Source organism: Monodon monoceros, unplaced genomic scaffold (genome assembly GCF_005190385.1).
Source record: "Monodon monoceros isolate NGI ecotype Baffin Bay Population unplaced genomic scaffold, NGI_Narwhal_1 Super_Scaffold_5, whole genome shotgun sequence".
Taxonomy (NCBI): Eukaryota; Metazoa; Chordata; class Mammalia; order Artiodactyla; family Monodontidae; genus Monodon; species Monodon monoceros.
In genome coordinates this window covers 20,009,002-20,035,672 of record NW_021703782.1, presented here as the reverse complement: position 1 = coordinate 20,035,672, position 26,671 = coordinate 20,009,002, and positions in this window count along the sequence as shown.

The window sequence follows — 26,671 nt, the reverse complement described above, 5'->3', positions numbered from 1 at the left end:
TACACTTTGAAGTTTCCTCCATAAAGATCTTTCACAAATTTTCAGTTTAATTCATAGTTACCGAATATTATTGTTACAACTATAAATGGCATGTTTCTTAAATTGCATTTTATATTGTCTGTTGCTATGGATAATATATTGATTTTATAAAATTTTTAAATTTTATTTTATTTATTTTTTTATACAGCAGGTTCTTACTAGTCATCAGTTTTATACACATCAGTGTATACATGTCTATCCCAATTGCCCAATTCATCACACCACCACCACCACGCCCCCGCAGCTTTCCCCCCTTGGTGTCCATACGTTTGTTCTCTACATCTGTGTCTCAATTTCTGCCCTGCAAACAGGTTCATCTGTACCATTTTCCTAGGTTCCACATATATGTGTTAATATACGATATTTGTTTTTCTCTTTCTGACTTACTTCACTCTGTATGACAGTCTCTAGATCCATCCACATCTCAACTAATGACCCAATTCCATTCCTTTTTATGGCTGAGTAATATTCCATTGTATATATGTACCACATCTTCTTTATCCATTCATCTGTCGATGGGCATTTAGGCTGCTTGCATCACCTGGCTATTGTAAATAGTGCTGCAATGAACACTGGGGTGCATGTGTCTTTTGGAACTGTGGTTTTCTCTGGGCATATGCCCAGTAGTGGGATTGCTGGGTCATATGGTAATTCTATTTTTAGTTTTTTAAGGAACCTCCATACTGTTCTCCATAGTGTCTGTCTCAATTTACATTCCCACCAACAGTGCAAGAGGGCTCCCTTTTCTCCACACCCTCTCCAGCGTTTGTTGTTTGTAGATTTTCTGATGAAGCCCATTCTAACTGGTGTGAGGTGATGCCTCATTGTGGTTTTGATTTGCATTTCTCTAATAATTAGTGATGTTGAGCAGCTTTTCATGTGCTTCTTGGCCATCTGTATGTCCTCTTTGGAGAAATGTCTATTTAGGACTTCTGCCCATTTTTGGATTGGGTTGTTTGTTTTTGTAATATTGAGCTGCATGAGCTGCTTGTAAATTTTGGAGATTAATCCTTTGTCCGTTGATTTGTTTGCAAATATTTTCTCCCATTCTGTGGGTTGTCTTTTTGTCTTGTTTATGGTTTCTTTTGCTGTGCAAAAGCTTTTAAGTTTCATTAGGTCCCATTTGTTTATTTTTGTTTTTATTTCCATTACTCTAGGAGGTGGGTCAAAAAAGATCTTGCTGTGATTTATGTCACAGAGAGTTCCTCCTATGTTTTCCTCTAAGAGTTTTATAATGTCCAGTCTTACATTTAGGTCTCTAATATATTTTGAGTTTATTTTTGTGTACAGTGTTAGGGGATGTTCTAATTTTATTCTTTTACATGTGGCTGTCCAGTTTTCCCAGCAACACTTGTTGAAGAGATTGTCTTTTCTCCATTGTATATCCTTGCCTCCTTTGTCATAGATTAGTTGACCATAGGTGCGTGGGTTTACCTTTGGGATTTCTATCTTGTTCCATTGATCTATATTTCTGTTTTTGTGCCAGTACCATATTGTCTTGATTACTGTAGCTTTGTACTAGAGTCTGAAGTCACGGAGTCTGATTCCTCCAGCTCCGTTCTTTTCCCTCAAGACTGCTTTGGCTATTCAGGGCCTTTTGTGTCTCCATACAAATTTTAACATTTTTTGTTCTGGTTCAATAAAAAATGTCATTGGTAATTTGATAGGGATTGCATTGAATCTGTAGATTGCTTTGGGTAGTATACTCATTTTCACAATATTGATTCTTTCAATCCAAGAACATGGTATATCTCTCCATCTGTTTGTGTCATCTTTAATTTCTTTTATCAGTATCTTACAGTTTTCTGCATACAGGTCTTTTGTCTCCCTAGGAAGGTTTATCCCTAGGTATTTTATTTTTTGTGTTGCAATGATAAATGAGAGTGTTTCCTTAATTTCTCTTTCAGATTTTTCATCATTAGTGTATAGGAATGCAAGAGATTTCTGTGCATTAATTTTGTATCCTGCAACGTTACCAAATTCATTGGTTAGCTCTAGTAGTTTTCTGGTGGCATCTTTAGGATTCTCTATGTATAGTATCATGTCATGTGCAAACAGTGACAGTTTTACTTCTTCTTTTCCAATTTGTATTCCTTTTATCTCTTTTACTTCTCTGATTGCAGTGGCTAGGACTTCCAAAACTATGTTGAATAATAGCGGTGAGAGTGGACATCCTTGTCTTGTTCCTGATCTTAGAGGAAATGCTTTCAGTTTTTCACCAATGAGAATGATGTTTGCTGTGGGTTTGTCATATGTGGCCTTTATTATGTTGAGGTAGGTTCCCTCTATGCCTGCTTTCTGGAGAGTTTTTTTCATAAATGGGTGTTGAATTTTTGTCAAAAGCTTTTTCTGCATCTATTGAGATGATCATATGGTTTTTATTCTTCGACTTGTTAATGTGGTGTATCACATTGATTGACTTGCATATATTGAAGAAAACTTGCATCCCTGGGATAAATCCCACTTGACCATGGTGTATGATCCTTTTAATGTGTTGTTGGATTCTGTTTGCTAGTATTTTGTTGAGCATTTTTGCATGTATATTTATCAGAGATATTGGTCCGTGATTTTCTTTTTTTGTAGTAACTTTGTCTGGATTTGCTACCAGGGTGATGGTGGCCTCATAGAATGAGTTTGGGAGTGTTCCTTCCTCCACAATTTTTTGGAAGAGTTTGAGAAGGATGGGTGTTAGCTCTTCTCTAAATGTTTGATAGAATTCACCTGTGAAGCCATCTGGTCCTGGATTTTTGTTTGTTGGAAGATTTTTAATCACAGTTTCAATTTCATTACTTGTGATTGGTCTGTTCATATTTTCTATTTCTTCCTGGTTCAGTCTTGGAAGGTTATACCTTTCTAAGAATTTGTCCATTTCTTCCAGGTTGTCCATTTTATTGGCATAGCGTTGCTGATAGTAGTCTCTTAGGATGCTTTGTATTTCTGTGGTGTCTGTTGTAACTTCTCCTTTTTCATTTCTAACTTTATTGACTTGAGTCCTCTCCCTCTTTTTCTTGATGAGTCTTGCTAATAGTTTACCAATTTTGTTTATCTTCTCAAAGAACCAGCTTTTAGTTTCTTGATATTTGCTATTGTTTTCTTTGTTTCTATTTCATTTATTTCTGCTCTGATCTTTATGATTTATTTCCTTCTGCTAACTTTGGGTTTTGTTTGTTTTTCTTTCCCTAGTTCCTTTAGGTGTAAGGTTAGATTGTTTATTTGAGATTTTTCTTGTGTCTTGAAGCAGGCTTGTATAGCTATAAACTTCCCTCTTAGAACTGCTTTTGCTGCATCCCATAGGTTTTGGATTGTCATGTTTTCATTGTCATTTGTCTCTAGGTTTTGATTTCCTCTTTGATTTCTTCAGTGATCTCTTGGTTATTTAGTAATGTAGTGTTTATCCTCCACGTGTTTGTGTTTTTTACATTTTTTCCCCTGTAATTCATTTCTAATCTCATAGCGTTGTGGTCAGAAAAGATGCTTGATATGATTTCAATTTTCTTAAATTTACTGAGGCTTGATTTGTGACCCAAGGTGTGATCTATCCTGAAGAATGTTCCGTTTGCACTTGAGAAGAAAGTGTAATCTGCTGTTTTCAGATGGAATGTCCTATAAATATCAATGAAATCTATTTGGTCTATTGTGTCATTTAAAGCTTGTGTTTCCTTATTAATTTTCATTTTGGATGATCTGTCCATTGGTGTAAGTGAGGTGTTAAAGTCCACCACTATTATTGTGTTACAGTCGATTTCCTCTTTTACAGCTGTTAGCAGATGCCTTCTGTATTGAGGTGCTCCTATGTTGGGTGCATATATATTTATAATTGTTATATCTTCTGCTTGGATTGATCCCTTGATTATTATATAGTGTCCTTCCTTGTCTCTTGTAACATTCATTATTTTAAAGTCTATTTTACCTGATATGAGTATTGCTACTCCAGCTTTCTTTTGATTTACATTTGCATGGAATATACTTTTACATCCCCTCACTTTCAGTCAGTATGTGTCCCAAAGTCTGAAGCGGGTCTCTTGTAGACGCATATATATGGGGCTGGTTTTTGTATCCATTCAGCAAGCTTGTGTCTTTTGGTTGGAGCATTTAATCCTTTCACGTTTAAGGTAATTATTGATATGTATGTTCCTATGACCATTTTCTTAATTGTTTTGTGTTTGTTTTTGTAGGTCCTTTTCTTCTCTTGTGTTTCCCACTTAGAGAAGTTCCTTTAGCATTTATTGTAGAGTTGGTTTGGTGGTGCTGAATTCTCTTAGCTTTTGCTTGTCTGTAAAGCTTTTGATTTTCCCAGCAAATCTGAATGAGATCCTTGCCGGGTAGAGTAATCTTGGTTGTAGGTTCTTCCCTTTCATCACTTTAAGTATATCATGCCACTCCCTTCTGGCTTGTAGAGTTTCTGCTGAGAAACCAGCTGTTAACCTTATGGGAGTTCCCTTGTATGTTATTTGTGGTTTTTCCCTTGCTGCTTTCAATAATTTTTCTTTGGCTTTAATTTTTGCCAATTTGATTACTATCTGTCTCAGTGTGTTTCTCCTTGGATTTATACTGTATGGAACTCTCTGCACTTCCTGGACTTGGGTGGCTATTTCCTTTCCCATGTTAGGGAAGTTTTCGATTATAATCTCTGCAAATATTTTCTCTGGTCCTTTCTGTCTCTCTCTTCTCCTTCTGTAATGCAAATGTTGTTGCGTTTAATGTTGTCCCAGAGGTCTCATAGACTGTCTTAATTTCTTTTCATTCTTTTTTCTTTATTCTGTTCTGCAGCATTGAATTCCACCATTCTGTCTTCCAGGTCACTTATCCGTTCTTCTGCCTCAGTTAGTCTACTATTGGTTCCTTCTAGTGTATTTTTCATTTCAGTTATTGTATTGTTCATCTCTATCTGTTTGTTCTTTAATTCTTCTATGTCTTTGTTAAACATTTCTTGCATCTTCTTGATCTTTGCCTCCATTCTTTTTCTGAGGTAGGTCCTGGATCATCTTCACTATCATTATTCTGAATTCTTTTACTGGAAGGTTGCCTATCTCCACTTCATTTAGTTGTTTTTCTGAGGTTTTATCTTGTTCCTTCATCTGGTACATAGCCCTCTGCCTTTTCATCTTGTCTATCTTTCTATGAATGTGGTTTTTGTTCCACAGGCTGCAGGACTGTAGTTCTTCTTGCTTCTCATGAATGAGGCTATCTAAGAGGCTTGTGCAGGTTTCCTGATGGGGGAGACTGGTGGTGAGTAGACAATATATTGATTTTTGTATACTGACCTTGTGTCCAGAAATATAGCTGAACACCCCTGGGGTTTTTTTCCCATTTAAGTAATTTTTATTAAGCATCTGTTGTGTTTTAGGCATATATTGGGCAAATTCAAACAAAAAGAAATCAAGATGGTTTCATTATATAGAGTTCAAGGCAAAGGAGCATGAGACAAGATAAAGAGAATCACTTCGTATTGATAAAAGGAAAGCTGCACTGTCAAGAAATATCCTGGCATTAAATAATGTAATATTTTAGAAGTTTTAATTATAGACAAAATGATAGAAGCAAACACTTAACGAGAACTTGGAAATGCTAATCTACTATAACAAAGAGGAATGCATACAGGTTGGAATACTCTACCCATGAGAATGCCTGTGCTCCAAGTTACAAAATACAAATGAACAATGGCTTTAACTCTTGCTAATCAATGTGAGGTCCATGGACCAACAGCATGGGCATCACCAGGGTGTCTGTTAGAGAAGAACAATCTCAGGGCCCACCCCATACCTAATGAATCAGAATCTACATTTAACAAGATCCCCAGGTAATTCAAATGCACATTACTCATTAATATGCACATATATACTTGATATGTAAAGATTCTGAGTAATAAAAATAATAAGGTAAAATTATATATGCTATATACTCTATTTACAAAGGTTCTTTTTTGAACTTTTATGAAAGACTTACAAAATGCATCACTAGGCTATAAACAAAATTCCTATTAGCTACAAAGAGTAGAAATTGTAAAAGTCATATAGTCTGAGAACTAGATTAAAATTTAACCATACAGATTTGAACAAAAATCAGTCAACCAAACAATAAGCAGAAAAAAACTCTAGTTAGCTATTGTTTCAAAGAAGTAATTAAAATTATTAATTCTTCCAATCCAAGAACATGGTATATTTTCCATCTGTTTGGGTCATCATCAATTTCTTTCATCAGTGTCTTATAGTTTTCAGAGTACAGTCTTTTGCCTCCTTAGGTAGATTTTATTCCTAGGTATTTTATTATTTTTGATGTGATGGTAAATGTGCTGGTTTCCTTAATTTCTCTTTCTGATAGTTCATTGTTAGTGTATAGAAATGCAACACATTTCTGCATATTAATTTTATTTCCTGCAACTTTACTGAATTCATTGATGAGTTCTAGTAGTTTTTGGCAGTGCCTTTAGGATTTTCTTCATACAGTATTATGTTATCTGCAAACAGTGACAGTTTTACTTCTTCCTTTCCAATTTGGATTCCTTTTCTTTTTCTTTCTTCTCTAATTGCTGTGGCTAGGCCTTCCAAAACTATGTTGAATAAAAGTGGTGTGAGTGAGCATCCTTGTCTTGTTCTTTGTCTTAGAGGAAATGCCTTCAGCTTTTGTCTGTTGAGTATGATGTTAATTCTGGGTTTGTCATATATGGCCTTTATTATGTTGAGATATGTTCCCTCTATGACCACTTTCTGAAGAGTTTTTATCATGAATGAATGTTGAACTTTATCAAAAGCTTTTTCTGCATCTATTGAGATGATCATATGGTTTTACTCTTCAATTTGTTAATGTGGTGTATCACATTGAATACCCTTGTTGATTCTAACCATTTGTCTGTAGATTCCCCTGGACTTTTTTATGTAAACAATTTTATCAACAATAGATAATCTCAACTTTGCTTCCCCTTGGATTCTTGCATTTCTTATTTCCCTTTATTATCTTACAACAAATGTGTAGCTCAAGTAAAATATTGGATACAAAGGGTGACAGCAGCCATTCTCAGCTTTTCTTGACTTTAAAGAGACTTATTCTAATGGTTCACCATTGGGTGTTTCTTGCTACCTTTTTTTGTAGATGCTTGTTATTCCCAATTTCTATTCCCAGTTTCCTATGAGTGTGTCTCATGAATGAGTGTAGACTTCTAAACTGTTAAGGTATGAATTATAGTTGTCCTTTGGTATGCAGGGAGGTTGGTTACAGGACACCCTCAGATACCAAAATTCAAGGATGCTCAAGTCTCCTATATAAAATGCTGTAGAATTTGCACATAACCTAAGCACCTCCTTCCGTATACATTAAATCATCTCTAGATTACTTATAATATATAATATAATGTAAATTCTATGTGAATAGTTGTAAATGCAATGTGAATGCTATGTAAATAGTTGTCAGCATTGCATCATATTCAAGTTTTTTTTTTTGGAAATTTCTGGAATTTTAAAAAATATTTTCAATCTGTGATTGGTTGAATCTGCAGATACAGAACCCAAGGATTCAGAGGGCCAACTGTACACAAATAGATTTTTCAGTGCAGTCTTACATTCCTTAAGTAACCCATAGTCGTCATGATCTATTTATGCTGAACTCTGTTTGCTAATATTTATTAGAATTTTCATGTTCACATTTGTAAGGAAGATGAATCTTTTCCTTTCTCATGCTGTCCTTGTCTATTTTGATATAAAAAATAAGCTAGCCTCAGAAGATGTGTCAGAGAGCAGTGCCTCCTTTCTAGTCTATGGAACATTCCATATCATATTGGGATAACTGTTCCTTGACTGTTTGGCAGAATTCTCTTGTAAAACTGTCTGGTCCTGGTATTTTGTGTATAGCATTAAGCAGAGTAGGCTTTTAAACTGCTGATTAACATTTCTTTAATTATTGAAGGTCTGTTCATATTCTTTTTGTTTTTGAGTTTTGCCATGTTACATTTTTAGAGGTAATTATCTATCTCTGTTTTTATGGGGTTTTTAAAATTGTTGTTGTTCTTAGTGTACTCTTACTTTTAATTTTTACTCTATCTACAAGTATATGCCTTTTTCACTCCTAGTGTTGCTTAGTTGTGCCTTCTCTTTTCTTTCCATCTATTTTGACTGTTAATCTATTTTATTTGTCATTTCAAAAAAACAGCTATTAGATTTATTGATTCTATTTTATATTTCTATTTCATAAATTTTTGCTCTTATTTTTATTACCTCTTTCCTTCTACATTCTTTGACTTTAGTAGGTTTGTTTTTTTTTCTCTCTTCCTAGGTTTTTTGCTTTTCTCATTATGTTTGAGCATTTTTTTTCTCCTCAATTATAAATATTAAACACTATAGATCAAGCAGCGTCTAATCTGTAGTTTCTCTTATTCATTGTGTTGTTCAATCATAATTAACCTCTATTTGAGAGTTCTGTTTTCAGAACTTCTTGGGTGTGTCAGCTGAATCAGCCAGGGAAGTTTTTGCAGACATCCTAGTTGACCAATTTGCAGGAAACGATGCCTCTAAAGCCTTCCTTCGATAACTTGATGGCCCCTTCTCCAAGAGATGGTCTTCGAGGTGGCTAGTTCTACAGCTCTTTGACAGCTGTGCTTCTGGAAAGTTGAGACACAGCTCCAAGGCCAGATTGAAGAGGAGGCAGATGTAAAGGCTCTTGACATGCTGCCATCGTGAAAGTGAAAGTTTCCTGCCTCTGATGGCCCTTTGAAGTAGAGAAGTGTGAGAAGATGCGGAGTTCCACAGACATCCACAGATATGTCTCTTTGAAATTGCCTTCTAAAATTAAAACTTTCTATTGAACTCTCAAAGGATTAACAAGATCTCTCTTCTGAGCCATCCTTCCTTACCCCCAACCCCACTGCCTATGGAAGGACTCTGGACACTCCCAAACTTCCCATCCCTCTGACATGATGTCAAACAACAGCATGTGGGTTTTCTGTTGGAGGTTTGGTTTTTGAAACCTTGCTAAGATGAGGAAGCGGAGATTCATCATGAGTTAGTTATAAGATGCAGGAAGATACCAGGGGCAGACCTACACCCCAAGGCAAGGATTTAAATTACCATAGGGAGAGAAACGGTGAGCTGAGTGGTGGAGGCCATTGTGATGGGTGTTTTAAAACATTTTAAGCTCCAAAGATAAAGTGGGGCAAGAGATGCTCAGCGAATTTTCAGGTTAATTTTTTGTAAGTCTAGGGACCTCTTGCAAAAATAAAAATGAATAATAAACATATGAAAAACTTCTGTACTCCCAATAGTAATGAAAGAAATACAAATTAAAAAAAACAATGAGGTGGCATTTCTCATCTCTTTGATCAACAAAGAGTAAAAAGTGGTAACACTTGAAGCTTTTCAGGGACAGAAAAAATGCTGATGGGATGATAAAAATGTTATAAGCTTCCTAGGAAAAAAAAAAAGTTCACAAAACCCAATAACTCCCTTTCTAGGACATGCATCCTACGTAAAAGTCACCCCCTCGTACAGGAGGGGATATTATCATTGCCTGCCTACATCCTGCTCTCTTCTCCTTTGGACTCATAGAAGGTTACAAACCACCTCCTTGGCTGGCTGGGCCCTGGGACTGACTCAGGGCAAAGGCTGTGAGCAGAAGTGATGAGTTTCACATCCCCACCCACCCACAGCACAGAAGAGAAGTTGGAGCTCTCCTTTCACTCTGTGCTCTCCTGCAGCAAACTCTAGAAGGCAGCTTGCAGTGCTGGTGCTCCTTTCACCTCCAGGACTGAGTGACTATGTGGAGTGGAGCTTCTGGCCACCCTTTGTTTCACTTGAAAGTGAACAAGCAACAAACCTTCGCTGTGTTAAGGCACTGAGATTTTGAGGTTGTTTGTTATTAGCTCAAGCTTACATGGTCCTGACAAATACACAAAAACTTATGTCAAATGAGATTCCTTGTAGCCTGACATATAATAGTATAATTTTAGCAACAACCTAAATGTCAAAAATAACAGAGAGAACAGACTTATGGTTGCCAAAGGGTAGCGCGGTGGGAAAGGAATGGATTGGGAGTTTGGGATTAGCAGATGCAAACTATTATCTCTAGAATGGGTAAACAACATGGTCCTACTATATAGCACAGGGAACTATATTCAATATCCTGGGATAAACCATAATGGAAAAGAATATGAAAAAGAATGTGTACGTACGTATAACTGAGTCACTTTGCTGTACAGCAGAAATTAACACAACATTGTAAATCAACTATACTACAATGAAATAAAATTAAAAAAAATAGAAGATGGCCAAATAAATGATGGCCAGTGGTATAGTATAATACTATAATAAATACTTTACAACAAATAAAATTGACATATTGAGGGTCTCTCGGAGCCATGGGAACAGTCTCACAATAAAATTTTGAGGGAAAATGGCAGAATATTAAACTATTCGTATAGTTTGATGACAGTTTTGTTTCAAACTGTTGATACAAATGCAGAGGAAAAAATAAAGCACAAAGATCACAATGTTAATAGTGATCACAATAGTGAAATAACACAAAATTAATGATCCAAAACCTAAAGTTGGCCATCGGGGAGTTTGTATGAGGGAGCATGAAGAGTGAGCTGAAAGATGTTATTTCATATAATATGGAAAAGATAAGTAAAGGACTGTTTTGCAAAACCACAAGAGCAGCAAGTGGGAATAAGTAATGACTGGTTATAGGAAGGTTGTTTTATTGAGCAAGTGGACACACTACTTGTGAAATCATTTTATGGGGCATTGTGCCAACTTATCCATTTCTTTTCTTTTCTTTTCACTGGCAATTATCCAAATCTCAGGCTGCAGGCTGGTTGGTCATAGTTGAGGGAGAGAAACAGAGGTGAAGGGACTATTTAAATATACAAGCCGGTGTCAGAAAATATCCTCACAGCTGCTAAATTAAAATCAAGTCTCGAGGTATGGATTACTAGATGTGCCACATAACTGCATGGACAATTTGGTTTTGTCATCCCCAGAGGTTTGAAAAATATGCCAAAATTTGACTGTTCAGGAACATCATGTGCTTGGGAAGGGTGTGGGCTTACAGAAACACAGGAACATTCTGATATTATTAGGGCCTGTTCCAGGAATGGCACAGGGGTGACAGAGAGCTGGAGCATCATGTTTTTCGAAATGGCCATCAGGCTGATCAAAGAACACTCTTGGGTCTCAGCAGCAAATTCAGAGTTCCAACCATTCCAACTGTTTCCCTTTCTGGGGACGTCCCTCTGCCCGTGAAGGGACTCTCTCATCTTTGTGGGTTTTCCCAGAGGTAACCACAGAGGAAGTCCATTTCTCAGCACAGTTCGAGCTGGAATGACTCCCACATAGATGCTGATAAACCTTTTTTGGAGCTTTAAAATGCAGTCGTGGGACACCCACAGCTCCCGAATGTCACCAGCTGGGATATTACTACTGTTCTCTTTCCCTGGCAAGAGTGACAATTGATATATTCACTCTGAATGCAAAGTAATGACAATGATGACAATGTTTTACAGGACAACTCCCAGAGCATATTTGAGAGAGGAGTGAGCTGAGGGAATTAAGGAGTTTTAGGAGCAGGGAATTTGAGTTGGAATCATTACTAGGCTCCAGATGTAGCCAGTGGATAACTTGGAGAATCTGTCATTCATTATTCACTTGGTAAATTTTTATTTAACACTTACTATATGTCAGGCCTTGTTCCAGCCATTGAGGACAAATATGGACCCTATAGTCATAAAGTTTACCATCTAAACTTTAGATGGAGGATACAGATATTTACAAACAAATACACATAAAAAGAGTGGCAGAAGACTTGTCAGGAAAACAACCTCTGAGCTGAGCCTCCAACTCAAGCAAAAGCAAACAGAAGTCCAACCAAGGGCATGGGTTTGAGGGAAATCTGTCCCTAGTTTATAGGAGTTGTGGACAGGTTCCTGGGAAATGGGAGATAAATACTAAAATATCCCTGGAATGGGAAACACTTCAGGCCTTTACCTCAGAACCTCAAAGGTCTTGAACCAAGTCTTGGAGGAAGCTTAGCTTTGCCTTGAAGTTTTCAAGTAATTCTTCCAAGAGCAATTCAGTGGCTGGTTCAATCAAGTTTGTTAGTTGGGTCCTTCAAGACAAAGTTCAAAGTGCTAAAAATTTATTGGGAGTAACATCTGTGAGATAAAGGGGAGGAGAAGCAGGAGGGGACAGAAAATGGAAGCCTTCACACCATGACGCAGGCCCGACACCTCTGAGAGGAGAGGGAGAAGGAAGAAAGGTTGGTGAGAGTGAGCTTCAGGCTGTGGTGCAGCCTGGAGAGGGTCTTAGCCAGCACAACAGGGAGCTGTGCACAAGAGAGATATAGAGAAGTTCCACATTGGGCGGAAATACTGAGACTCTACTGCCCTGTTGTCTTCAGGCATTGGTTTGGGGCTGCCTCAGATTAAACACTTCCGTGAATCCCCAGGTCATTGCAGGTGAAGGCTATCAGCTGACTGTGCTCCTTTTACAGCTGAACTTCAGAGGTTTTTCTTGAAGGGAAAACCAGCACCACTCCGTGGCTGCCACCCAAGACCACATGGCTTGTTAGCATGGTAGATGTAAGAATAGGCCATCACTTGCAGAACTGGGGACAGGAGTTGATTCAGAAAATAGTTTTTAAATAAGAATTTAGTCTCTGGTGCTTCAGGAGACAATTCTCCATGGGTCTTTGGCAACTCTGCATGAGTCAGGAAGGAGGTGCTCACTCCCCTTTGTTCTGGACTATCTTTGTGAAGATTTGTGGAAAAAAGAAAGAGTGACTTCCTCTGGAACAAACAGCTGGCATGTTGACTGTTTAGGATGATAAAGATGAAGCCTCTCTGCAGCGTCAGAGGCAGGCCTGGGTCCAGAAAATTCAGGTTCCCTAAGTTTGGGCTGCCTCTTCTGTAATGCAACCCACTGCGTGTGAAGAGGTCACCAGAGTCTCGGAATCAGGGGAAATGGGAATTCCTGTAGGGCTCAGGGCTCAGGGAACCAGCACAAAAATGCTGATCTTCTGGCTGCCGTGATTGCTCTAAGTAACAAACTGTTCTTTGTCTCTAACCCAGGAGTCTCTTGTCTTCTGCCAAGAATACAGGAAAGTGTTGCGGGCTAACTTGTTAGTTTGTAAGAAGGGGAAAGCTCAGACCCTTCACAGTTCTTGGAAGGGCAGACTTACTGGAAGAGAAAACATCATGTATAGATAAGAACGTCCAAGACAGAGTCAGCTCAATTGGCTTTTCAGAAAGATAACCAGGGGATAAACGGTGCGAGGAGAACTTCTGTCCCTAGGAGGCCCAAAAGGGGAAGCAGCCTGCAGTATCTTCCTCCACCGCCTGGGCTGTTTTACAGGCCCTGTTTCCGAGGTTAGACTGAGGGAAATAAGAGGCTTTGGAAAGTAATGGCTACCTTGGTGACCTAGCTATAAATAACCAATATTTGTTTTAAATAATAACAGTGAAAGGCTGTCACAAGATCTCATTTCTGGAGTTATTTATAGGCTTCATAAGGCAACCTAATGAGACAGATCACATTTTAATGCTGCAAAGCTTTGAGTCATAAGATAGTCTATCGTAAAGGTCAACATTTCCCTGGAGGAAATCTGCCACCTCAGGAACCATGCAGGGAGTACAGGTGGTACTTAATACGCCCTCCTGGTACTTTAACACAGAGTCCATTTCCCAAACGTCAGAGGGGAGTGAACCAGAGAAGACAGCTTCCCGCCAGCCCTAAACCTCGTCAGCCCTGAACTCCTGGCCTGGCTCCAAGCACTCCAGAAAAGTTCATTTTCACCTCTTAAGCTTCAGCATCATTAGGTCTCAGTGATCTCTGCTGACACAGAGCAGGGATGGGCTGATGCTTCAGCCCCACGGTCGCTCCTGTACCACTTCTGCTTGGCTGTGAAGTGAATTTTCACACTTGGCTTTTAAGCACTGGTGTGCCAAGCATTCCATCATGGAGCTCCAACTTGGGAGATGCCAATTCGGGTCTCCTTTTCCAAGACACATATCAATTCTTGCATTTCCTCGCTGCTTTGCAGTGGACAGCTCTTCTGAGTGAGTCCCCAGATGCCCAAACTGCATTTCCCTCAATTCTATCCAACTCACACTTCTGTTCCCTAAAATGAGCCTGGAGAGGGGGTGAAGTCGGGTTTAAAGGGTCTCTTCTCCTAGGTGTGTGGAGGCAAGGATGACCTCAAAGGAGGACTAAATTACCAGTGGATGGGAATCTTAGTAACGTACACTGGGCCACAAAAATCAGAAAAGCAAGCAACAACAGTATTTGCCTAAAATTTAATAGTTTATAATGTTTTTCCATAGACATTTTAAGTTAATACCGTATATTTTACTTAATTTATTTTAATTAATTATTTTTAGATAATTGTGGATTCACATGTGGTTACTCTTACCCAGTTTCTCCAATGGTATCATCTTGCAAAACTATAATATATCACAGTCCACCAATCATATTCAGATTCCCCCAGTTTTATATGTACTGATTCGTGTGTGTATATTTAGTTCTATACAGTTTTATCACATGTGCACATTGGCATATCCACCACCATAGTCAAGATACTAAATCATTTCCATTTCCCCAAGGAGTCCCTCCTGTTGCCCTTTGATAACCACATCCACCACTCCCCTCCTAACAACTAAATTAATAACAATTCATTTTTAAAGCAAAATACATTGGTAGGAATGTAAAATGGTACAGCCACTCTGAAAAATAGGCCATTTCTTGTAAAACTAAATAGGCAACTCCCATACAACCCAGAAATTGGGTACATGAACATTTATCCCAGAGCTATGAAAACTTATGCTCACACAAAAACTTGTACTATGAATGTTCACAGAAGCTTTATTTGTAACAGTCAAAATCTGGAAACAACCCAGATAACCTTCAGTGGGTGAATGGTTCAACAAACCATGGTCCATCCACACCACGGAATACTATACAGCCATCAAAAAGAATGATTTAGGGCTTCCCTGGTGGTGCAGTGGTTGAGAGTCCGCCTGCTGATGCAGGGGACGTGGGTTCGTGCCCCAGTCTGGGAAGATCCCACATGCCGCGGAGCAGCTGGGCCTGTGAGCCATGGCCGCTGAGCCTGCGTGTCTGGAGCCTGTGCTCCACAATGGGAGAAGCCGCGGCAGTGAGAGGCCCGCGTACCGCAAAAAAAAAAAAAAAAAAAAGAATGATTTATTGGTACATAAAACAACTTGGATGAATGTCCAGGGAATTATTCTGAGTGAAAACAGCCCATCCCAAAAGGGTATGTACTTTATGATTATTCCACTTTTATAACACTCTTGAAACGACAATTTTAGAAATAGACACAGATTGCTTTGACCTGCTCCTCATCACAGCCTTGGGAGAAGGGTTACACGTTGCTGTTACATTAACGGATAGGTGGTCCCAAAATGAAGCCTGGGGTCCACAGTGGCATCTGATTTGCCTCCTTAGCCTGTTTCCTTCCTAAGGCTCAAAAAATATTTAGTTAATATCCACCGAGTCTGGGTGAGACATGAAAAGGCGTAAAAGAAAAATAAGATCCAACTGTGGCATTTTGTATGATGTGATGATTCGCCTGGATGAAACATGATCACACATGAATTATTTCCCAGAACCCCCTTCCATGTCACAGAGTTGGCCAAAAGAGGGATTTCGCAAGACAGAAGCAGAAGCAGCTATTGCTCCCTGACGGTTGTGGTGGTTTTCCAGGGTGTCAGGCATGCTCCCCCAACTCCACATCCAGGTCTCCTCCTGGCGCCCCAGCCTCACAGTACACTTGATGTGGCGGCATGTGGTAGACTTCCTCACCAGCTGTGTAGGCGCCCTGCCCTCCTGACACCTCTGCTCATGCACAGCCTCAGGAGCCTGGACAGAGATTTTTCTCAGATCCGCCAACACACCGTCTACCCTTCCTACCCCTAAAGGGACTCCTCCTCTCCATATCACTCATCTTGGCACTGCTCTCCCAAGGGAACCCAACCCTGACGGTCAGCAGACCACTCAGGACAGGCTATGGCCATGACAGAGCCCAGGACAGGGGTACTTCGGAGGACAGGAATTCCAGGAATCATCGAGATAGGCATTCCACAGGAGGGAGGATGTGCTCAGATTAGAAAGGAGAAGGGAGTCCAGTGCGCTCAGACCCCCCGCCAAAACACACACTGCATAATTTGTCCATGAACTTGGGCCCCTCGCCAGGTAGAATTTTTTTTTTTTTTTTTGCGGCACGCGGGCCTCTCACTGTTGTGGCCTCTCCCGTTGCAGAGCACAGGCTCCGGACGCACAGGCTCAGCGGCCATGGCTCACAGGCCCAGCCGCTCCGTGGCATGTGGGATCTTCCCGGACCAGGGCACGAACCCATGTCCCCTGCATTGGCAGGTGGACTCTCAACCACTGCGCCACCAGGGAAGCCCCAGGTAGAATTTTTTGAGGAAACTGAAAATGCGGCTCTAAGGCCAGCCAGCATGTAATACAGACCATCTCATTAGCATGCTGTGATGTCAGTAACCACGAAGAGGCAAGCTACACACCAGGAGTTATGGAAGGATAGTCATGCCTTGGGATCCATGAGGGATTGGTTCTAGGACACCCGCAGATACCAAAATCTGGGATATTCAAGTCCCAGAGTTGGCCTTCCATATCAGTAGGTTCCAATAGATGGCTGAGTGATTGTATGTTTCAGAAGAGGCCCCACATGTGCTGTAATTGTGAACCTGTGAACTCTGGCCAGAGCTGGGCCAGGGAGCCGCACCCCACAGGAACTATGCAAAGGGGGTCTTTTTGGAGGAGAGAAGGCAGCCAGTTTAGAAGCCAAGATGTGCTGACAAAGTGGTGCCTCTTGCTGCAGCTCTGCTGCCCATGTGTTACAGCTAACATGACTGCTGGCTTTCCAGGTTTGGCCCTTTGCTTCTGGGCTAACCACCTGCCCCCTAGAGAAATACTAGAAGGATCAAAGTGGCCCTGGCCCGGAGAAAGACAGACCTAGGAACAGAGCAAGTGCCTTTTGTGCAATTAAAAATCCAGGTGATGAGACAGTCAATAAAATGGTTAAAGAGATTACGTGAAAAGCCCACACATGCTTTGGTCACAGGGCTGTGTGCTCACTCCACGTGGAGCAGGAGACTCAGGAAGCCTGTGCCATTAACTCCCACGTGGGCCTCCTCTGCTCGTTCGTATCCAGGGGCTAGAGGCTTCGAGAGAAAAGATAGCACCAGCACTGCCAGTCAAGGCGAGCCCTTGCTGCTGTTTTGAATGACACTGGAACCACAGGAGAGCATTTTGCTTGCCGTGTCCTGGCCGTGACAAAAGCCACCCCTGGCACAGCGAGTGGTCAGCCCAGGTGTGGAGTTAGCTGCTCTAACACCAGGAGGCCGTGGTGGGGCCGAAGCCACAGCAGGAACTTGCGGTGGGACCTGGAGTAGGAGGGGCTGATGGGCTTGAGCTGGGCGGTGGCACCTCTGGTAACTGGTTGCCTGTCACGTGGAACCTCTGGTGCCCGCCTGGCCGAGCAGCGCCAAGGATTGGCAACCGTGCAAGTGAAGCACCTGCACACAGTAGGCTGACAAGGTGAACGATTGCCATCAGGAGTCTCAACACTGGACCTGCTGTGCTGAGAAGTAGCTGCCCCCTCCAGGATGCCCTGGGGACACAGAGAGACCAAGCAGTCCTGATGGAGGAAGGGACCCAGGCATCTTGAGCCTTGGGGCGGGGGTTTTCTTGACATGGGGTATTGGTCAGCAGAGTGTCTCGTCCATTCCCATTGTGGACAGACAGGGTGGCTCTGCAGACCCCCTGAGAAGCCCTCAGAAGGTCTCCCAAAATTGTCTGAAGGAGGTGGCCTATTTCCACTGGCACCTGTCACTCTGCTTTACAGTCCCCAGGGCTCTTTCAGCTGTGCTTGTGGACAGGCCACCTCCAGACCACTGCCCACTCCAGCTGCCCCAAAACTCTGGGCCCTCCTGGAGCTCCTCCTGGGGACTTGCCTGTCACCCCTCTCTCTATCACACTGTTCTACCACCCCAGTGCATCTGTCTACATCCTCAGCTTGTGTTCTGGGGCTTCTCCAAGCAGAGTGGAAGCCTCCAGGAGTCCTGCCTCTTAGACTTCCTTTTATTTCCCCAGGAGTTGTATAGTCTCCACCCATCCTGGGTGCTGGCTAAGTATTTTCTGTTCTTGCCTGCCAATAAGTGAGAATCTAGGGCATTGTCATTTTAACATAATGATCACTTAAACTCTGAGTTCTTCTGTCAGTTTAACTTGTGTATTACTCAGGGTTCTCCTGGGAAACAGAACCAATAGGATGTGTATAGAAAGAGAGAGGAAGAGATTCATTATAAGGAATTGGCTCACAACGTTATGGAGGCTGGCATGTCCCAGGGTCAGTGCGTAAGCCATCAAGCTGGAGATGCAGGAGAGCCGATGGTGTAGTTCCAGTCTGAAGGCAGAAAAAAGCTGATGTCCCAGTTCAAAGACTGTCAGGAAGGAAGAATTCTCTTTCTCTCTTTTTTTTATTTTTTGGCCATGCCCCACAGCTTTCAGGGTCTTAGTTCCCCAACCAGGGATCAAACCTGGGGCCGAGGCAGTGGAAGCCCTGAGTCCTAACCACTGGACTTCCAGGGAATGCCCAAGAATGTTCTCTCATTCTTAGGAGGGTCTGTCTTTTTATTCCATTCATCCCTTCTGCTGATTAGAGGAGGCCACCCACGTTGGGGAGGGCAATCTGCTTTACTCATTCCAGAAATCTAAATGCTAATCTCATTCAAAAACACCCCGACAGACACACCCAGACTTATGATTGACCAAATATCTGGACACCCGGAGCTCTGTCAGGTTGACACATAAAACTAACCATCATAACCTGTATTTCAATGTAATTAATTTCCTTGGTAATCTCATGATCTGGTTTTCTACTGCTGGGTAACAACACCCCTCTCGCCAGAATAAATAAAAACTAAACAACCTTCGAGGCCTAAAACAACCCTTTTCTTTTGCTGACAGTTCTGTGAGTCGGGAGATTGAGGGAGGCTCAGCTGGGCCGTCGAGTCTGACCCACATGGTGTGGGCAGGGCTGGGGGACTTCCGGGTCCCCTCACAGATGCTTCTTCGCTCAGCCTCTGCCTCCTCGGTGCTCCTTGCCCTTTCACAGCACCATGGTCTCTGCGCCGTCGAAATTCCTGCACAAGCTGTCGTCTTCCAAGCAGAAGAAGATGAAGGTTCAGGATGGCGTCACTTCCACTGTATTCTATTGGACCAAGTATTGTCAGCGCCACCCAGATTTGGGGGGGTAAAGAAACAGACCCCTCAGCTTGAGGGGTAGTGATAAGGTGAATGAAAAAGAGCATGTGGCCTGGGGGACATTGTCCAGCCCCCTTTGGAAAGTCCGGTCTGCCCATCAGATGGACTTCATGTATTAAGAGCATCACTCTGACAAGGCATCTGGGGGTTGCACTAAGCTACCAAAGGGGCACATGGCACCAGCTAAGACTGATGTACCAAGACACTGGCTTATTCTGTCAGGGAAAGAGAGGGAAAGGGAATTGTTTCAAATGTGTATTGGCCGAACTAAACACCATTCAAACAGGCAGCCTGGCAGATCTACAAATATGCTTGCTTTCCTAAATTCATCACAAGGTTTAAAAACTCTCAGTCAAGGGTGAGATGCAAATAGGGATGGTCTGTTAACTCTGGGATCACATCTTATCCCAACCCCTATTTCAGAGCTGCCAGGTTGCTTTCTCGGCTGCACCCTGGTTTTGTGGCCAGGCCTGAGGCCTTCCCTGGGAGAGCACCACCCAGGTCTGCTTAGAGAAAGTTCTAAGTTGTAAGTAAGTGCCAACACCAGGGAGCCAGCACTCACCTGGCCAGCACCCAAGGGACCTGGGGCTGCAGGCAGCTGAGCAGTTCCACCCTGAGGGTCCTGTTGGCGATGCAGATACACCTAGGGTCAGAAGTTCCCCATCCACCTGATAGACCCCCTTCCAGTCCCCCAGACCTCCACAAAAAGGAGCCAACCCAAGGATGCCAGTGGAAGAAGAAGGCCTGGCTCAGCTCACAGAACAGAAGGGTTCCATTCATTCCCAAACTTTGAGAAAGGATTTTCACCTGCTCTCTGGGTTTCTTGAATTAGAGGATTGACTCGGAAAGGAAAGGACTTGGATTTCTCGCCTCCGGCTAAGTGGTGTTTGGGTCAGGGCCTCCTGGATGAGGATGGTGAATCAGCAGCTGGTGAGGCCCGTCCGCAGTGCAGAAGCCAGTCATGAGGACAAAGACGGTTGTTTCCAGCCTGTGACGGATAGTGCCTCAAACAAAGTCGGTGAAAACAGCTACAAGCAAATGCAGACATTGACCCCCTGGGTTCTTTACATGATCCCAAAGAACCTCTAGACTAACCCGCTTCTCTGTCCTGAGTTCAAAATCCCAGCGTGGTCAGGGGAGGAGAGGGGAGGGGTGAGAATGGATTAAAACTGTCCCCTTGACAGACATGTATCCAGTCTCTTCCCTTCCCTGGAGAGCCTTAGTGACCAAAAGCCAATTGGGTCCCCCTTCCTCACACCCAGCCAGAGCTCTCAGGGAATAAAAATAAGCTGAGTCCAATTCACTTTTAGATTACCTGGAGAAAAAGGGAGGAAAGACAGACGAACGGCCTTTGACCCACTGCTCCTGGGAGAAGCCAGGAGGGTGGCAAAGTCCCTGCAAAGTTAATTCCCCCAAGACACGAGCTCAAAGATGGGATGCGTTGTGCTGAGTAGCAGGGCAGGGCTATTTTTATCCCCTCCACATAATCTGATTTCCAGTTGGCATGTTTTCAGACAGAACTTTCTTATTAAAATGTGACACAACTGTGACTGAAAGGAAAGCTTGTTGTGCTCAGAAAACTCTTTACAAAAGGCTCTCTTACCATGATGCCCGCGTGACTGTGGCCTGACTGCACATTTGAGGATCGATTTTTTCACTAATATCCAGCCTGACATGTGGCCAGTGCTTTACGAGGGATGAGAAATTACTGCAGAGGAAGGATGGCGACAGAAAGACACCATCCCTGCCCTGCCTTTTTCTCCCCGGGCCAAGCAAGTGCTCTGGATTTGGGACCTCAGACATGGCCCCCAAAACTCGAGGCTCTGACCAAATACTTGAAAGAGGTTTAAAGAAAATGTTGGTGTTTGGATGAGGCCCAACTGGGCAAGCAACTCTTGTTTCCCAACCTGGAGAATAAGCTTCCTGCTAAAAGGTACAGAGGGAAGGAGATTAACATAGTGATGAAGCAAGTCGATGAAGTGAAACCAAATATGCGCTGATCTCATCGGAGGTCCCCAGCCTCAGCTCCTCTGGGCAAGAGGAGAGTTCACCCCCCAGCCAGGTAACCGGGCTGCGCACCAGGTACAGGTGAGAGGGCTGATGTCGGGGAGGGGAGCCAGGCTCCCAAGGTAGAAAGACGCACAGCGGGTGCAGCTTCATCTTTGCCTCTGTAAAAGCATCACTGCGCTCCATCTCTATTTTTAGAGCTCAGCATTTAAAAGGTCAAGTGCGTTCTAAAGTGTTTATTTTTCTCTGCGGTGTTTGTGCCCTGATTGAAGTGCCAGCCTTGCGTTACCTCCTAACCCTCACACCAAACTCGCTCTACTCCCCACAGCTTACTTTTTATCTGAATTGCCAACAAAGCTTGAAATTAACAGCGTTTGGGCTTTTGATTTTTTTCCTTAATCTGGCTCCAATCTTGACCCCTGGAGCCACAAAACATGGTGGCCACTCAGGAAAAGTACAGTGCCTTCCCTGGGGCAGCGGTGGGCAGAGTGCACACCCCGCCACGGAAGGTCTTCACAAATGAGTCCAAGCGCACCCCACATGTATGCAACCTGACCCCCAAGGGTTCAGTCTCCCAGGCACACCTAAGTCCTTGCAGGAAGTTTGGAGCTGTGTCCAGAGGCCACCCTTGATTTCTGAGCTTGTCCACAGAGAGCTGTCGGGCCACATCCGTCCCAGCTACCACCTGTCACCTCTTGCCCTGGGCTTCTCCATCAATCACTCAGTGTCACAGAACTCTCTGAGTTCCTCCCAGGATCGCCCAAGGCATGGATGAAGCCCCTACTTATTCACCAAAGCACAGGGAATACGGGGCTGCAGGGTTCTGTGCAACCTCAGCCAGGGTGCCTAGGTGGCAGACGGAATCCCAACCCAGGAGGGAAGCTACCCCTGCTCTGCAGACACCCTTCTCCTCTAGTCCGGAGGCTGTGCTTCGGGCCACCAGCCAGCAGTGTCCCAGTCCAGCCATCTCCCACAGAACTCCCTTTTTACTGGTCCACTATCCAGTGTCCAGGCCTCCCTTCCCTCCTGAGGCCTCATTTCTGGTGACAACACAGTCAGGGAAACTCCTCCGGGAGCGGGGCCAAGGCACTGTGGGATTCGCAGCACTGCTCTGCAGGTCCAGCTGATCCTGTCTGAGGACCTGGAGCCTGAGATTTCAGGGTTCCAAACCTCAAGGAGAAGGAGAAAAGAGAAGCAGGTCAGAACTCTCCTCTAGCAAAGCCCTTGAATTCTTGGACCAGAAAGACAAAACACTTCTTCCAAAGGACAGAAACATGCTTCTCACCCTGAGCATACAAAACCATTGTGCACAGGGAAGTAGCATCTTTCAGGTCCAGTTGAAAATGTGTGTTTGGGTCATTTCCTCAACTCTCCAGAGCAAGGGCAAGATCCACCCTCCAAGACAAGCCCCAGATCTCTCCCTAGGATGGGGCAGGGCAGCTTCAAGTGGAAAATCATAGTAAACAAATAAAGCATGTGTCCTCACGTCCAGCCCTCGGGGACTGGAGATCCTGGTGTCCGGCTTTCAGCAGGATGCACACCGTCTACTTTGTGTGTCCACATCTCCATCTGCGAAGCACCACAGTTCATCCGGCTCCCTCGACTCATGAGAAAATGCATCAAAAGGAGAAAAGAAAGGCAGCACAGCTAGAACCAGAACACAGAGTTCTTTAGTAGTTCTCACCATGGAGTCGTGTCCAAAATAAAAATAAATAGAAGCCGAGGTACATTCTCTTCTCCTGGAACATCCACTCCCTTTCCCGCTCAGTCTCAGCGTCCCCTCCCCTCCTCTCTCCTCTGGGTGCTGCCTCACTGCCCAGGTCCCTCTCCGCCTTCTGCCTGCACTTTGCTGCCCAGGGCCTGTTCCAGCCCAGCCTGGTGCTACCTGCCCTCTGTGCCCTCCAATCCCCTGCTGAGACCACAGGGCAGCTGTAGGATGATGGGTGAGCTTTGGAGGTGACAATTACACTGTGGTGAGGGCCTCACATGAGACCACAAGATCCAACAAAGACATTCAACCAGCCCAGCACACTAACTCCCCTTTCCTTCCGGGTTAGCTCTTCCACTCACCAAAGCTGACCTTTCCTTTGACACACACACACACACACACACACACACACACACACCCTCCCCCATAACTTCTTCGGGGTGAAAAAAAAGCAAGCAGGCAGTGACTCCCTTGCCATCTCTCCCGTCTCTGACCTGCTTGTTTTTGGATCTGCGGATTAAAGCCCTGCTCCTTGCCCAGAGCACACCTCTGCAGGTGCTGGACGCACCCGTCCACCTTCTCAGGAACTTCACTTTTTTCCCAGAAACATTATTTTTCCCTCTCTACCAGATACTTCCAACAGCAAGAAAACATGTTCTAATACATCAGTCTTAAAGTTTTTCCTTGACTCCACATCTTCCTCCATCAATAGTCTCATTTCCCTTTTTCTCATCACAAATCCCAGAATGCTGTCTATAGATGCCATCTGCACTTTCTCTGCCTTCTAGTTTCTGTGGGGCCCCCTCCCACCTTATGTGTCCCACTCCACGCCCTGGAATCGCTGGTCAAGTTCACTGAGAACCTCCCATGACTTTCAGGTAAACAAAGACAGAGGCTGCTCTCTGAGTTGCCTCATCTCTCAGGAGCATTAGAGCCTGTCTTGACCCCAGGATAACATGCTCTCCTGTCCTCCCGCGTCAGTCTTGTGCCCTTCTCCTCCTCCCTGCCCATCCTTCCAGGCTTTGTGTGGCTCCCCGTGGATGCCATCCAGGTCCTTGTCCTAAACGTCGTCTAAGGCTCAACAACTCCAGACTCCAGCTTCTCCACTGAGCACCATATACACTCAACTGCCTTCTTGATTTCCTTGAAGATCCAACCAGAATCCCATACTTTGTGTGGCCAAAAGGAGTCTTAATTCCCCCCAAGCTTCCAAAAGCTCCCTCCTAATTTTTCCATCTTGGTCAGTGGCTCAAGCACTCATCCTCAACCCAGCTCCTTCCCTCTCCCTCCACATAGACTCAAATCTCACATTGTTCTGTTGGTTCTACCTTGTTATTTCAAAATGCCCCTCATATCCACCCTCCACCCTGCCCAGGCCTCCATCATCTCCAGCCAGACCTGTGGCAGCCTTCCCAGTATCTACTGCTCTTCCTCTTCCATCTCCTGTCCCATCTCCCTGCAGCACATGTTGCCAAGGTGACCCCTCGGGTCTTCATGGGCTGCTGAGGTCTCTGCAGCTTCCATCTGGCTCTCCTGGATGCTCCCTCACTCAGTCAGGACCATCCCTCTCAAAACCCAGCCACCACACTGAGAACAGCCCAAGCCACATGGGGGTCCTCATGATGAAGTTCTGGTCCACCGTCCCACTCAGCCAGTCAACTTCCTGCCTGGAAGTCATTGGCACCACTCATTTTGAGGTGGTTCCTTAGGGAGCATTAAAAATTGGAACACTGCATCACACCCACAGAAACAGGAAGCGATCAAAAAGGGGATATTCAGGTAATAAAATAGGGAAATTAAAAATATATACAGAAATGAAAAAGTCAATAGAGGTTTGACATAATTTGTGGAGCAAGCTTCCGGAAAGCAGACCAGAAGAGCAGATGTGGGAAACAGCAGAGAACAACTGAGACAGTGAGCGGGTCAGACCCAACATCCAAACGACAGGAAGTCCAGAAAAAAACAGAGGAAACCCAGGGGAAGAAATTGTCAATGAACCAATTCAAGAAAATGAGTTCCCAGGCAGGCAGCGCCCACTGAAATCCCAGCACATGAGACAGAAGACACTCGTAACTGGAGCAGGTCATGGGGAGATTACAGCACAGGGGAAGATCCTGAATGCTACCAGGGGCTTCTTGATACCACAGCAGAAGCTTGGTGACAAACGGGCAATGCTTTTGAGGCTCTAGGGGGAAATTATTTTCAACCCAGAATAGTACATGTAGCCAAACTATCGTTTTGAATGAAGACATTTTCAGATACAGTGATTTGCCAAATATATGGTTACCAAAGGGGAAAGGTGAGGTGGGGGGAGGGATAAAATAGGATTTTGAGAGTAACATATACATACTACTATATATAAAATAGATAAACAACAAGAACCTACTGTGTAGTACAGGGAACTATACTCAATATTTTGTAATAACCTACGTGGGAGAAGAATCTGAAAAAGAATAGATATACAGATATAGTGTTTTACTTCAAAGGGACTTTTCTCAAGAGCCTATTGGAACAGGAGCACCACAAAAATGAGAGGAAACCAACAAAAGAGGAGAACATGACACCTAGGAAAGTGGGGATTTACCACAGGAGAGATGCAAACACGACCCCTAAACTGATAACAAAACAAGGCCATAGGACGACATGGGGCAGCAGGTCTGAACACTGACCAAGCCAGATGGAGCCACAGGAAGAAGAGGGTTTTTGAGAAATAGATGGGAGGGTTTGAACATAGTGAAAAAAATTACTAGTCTAGTGGAAATTTCAAAAATGAATGAACAATAAGCACATAGAAATTAAACAATTTTTAAAATAGAATGAGGCAATTATTTATTCCTGGGCAATTCAAAAGTTATACAAGGAAGGGAATGTAATCATCGCATGCCACCCGTGAACAATAATTTACATAATTACAGTCATGTCAAAATACATGATTGATGTTGTCAGAATTATTTTGTCAATCTGTTAGGAGCTTACTCATCACTTTTCAAAGTAGTCGACCCATAGATAACACCTAAAACCCCAAAGATAACACCTAAAACCCCAAAAAATAGTAGTATCAGAAATATGGAGAAATATAAGGGCAAATGCCAACTGAAGCAGTAAAAAGAAAAAGGTTAACTCTGGGGAATGAGGCTCAGGGATGGAGATGTGGACAGGAAACTGCTTTTGAAACTGGGGAAATTTTTAAACACAATTAAATTAACAATTGAAAAATGAGTCAGGGCATTATAGCAGGTAAGCCCCTGCATGGGGTTTTGATGGAAGGAGACAAGCAAAATGAATTGGTAGATGGTAGGGCATAGGGAAATTGCATGTGGACCATATGTATTTGTTATATATTTGTTATCTTCCAAAAGCATTTCATCTCGTCAGTTCAGAAACATAGTTCTCAAACAGAGAGTGGTGACACTCCAGGTCTCCAGGGCTCTCCTATGGAATCTGAGAAGCCAGGCCAGCCTGTGGGGCTCTGAGCAGTTCTAGTGGTCACAGTAGAAAATGATAGGCTATATTTACCCAAAGTGGTCATGCCAACCGTTTCCAAATGTCCACCCAGTCCTTAAGAGCTGCCAAAAATCCTGTGAACAATAATTTACATAATTACAGTCACGTGAAAATACATGATTGATGT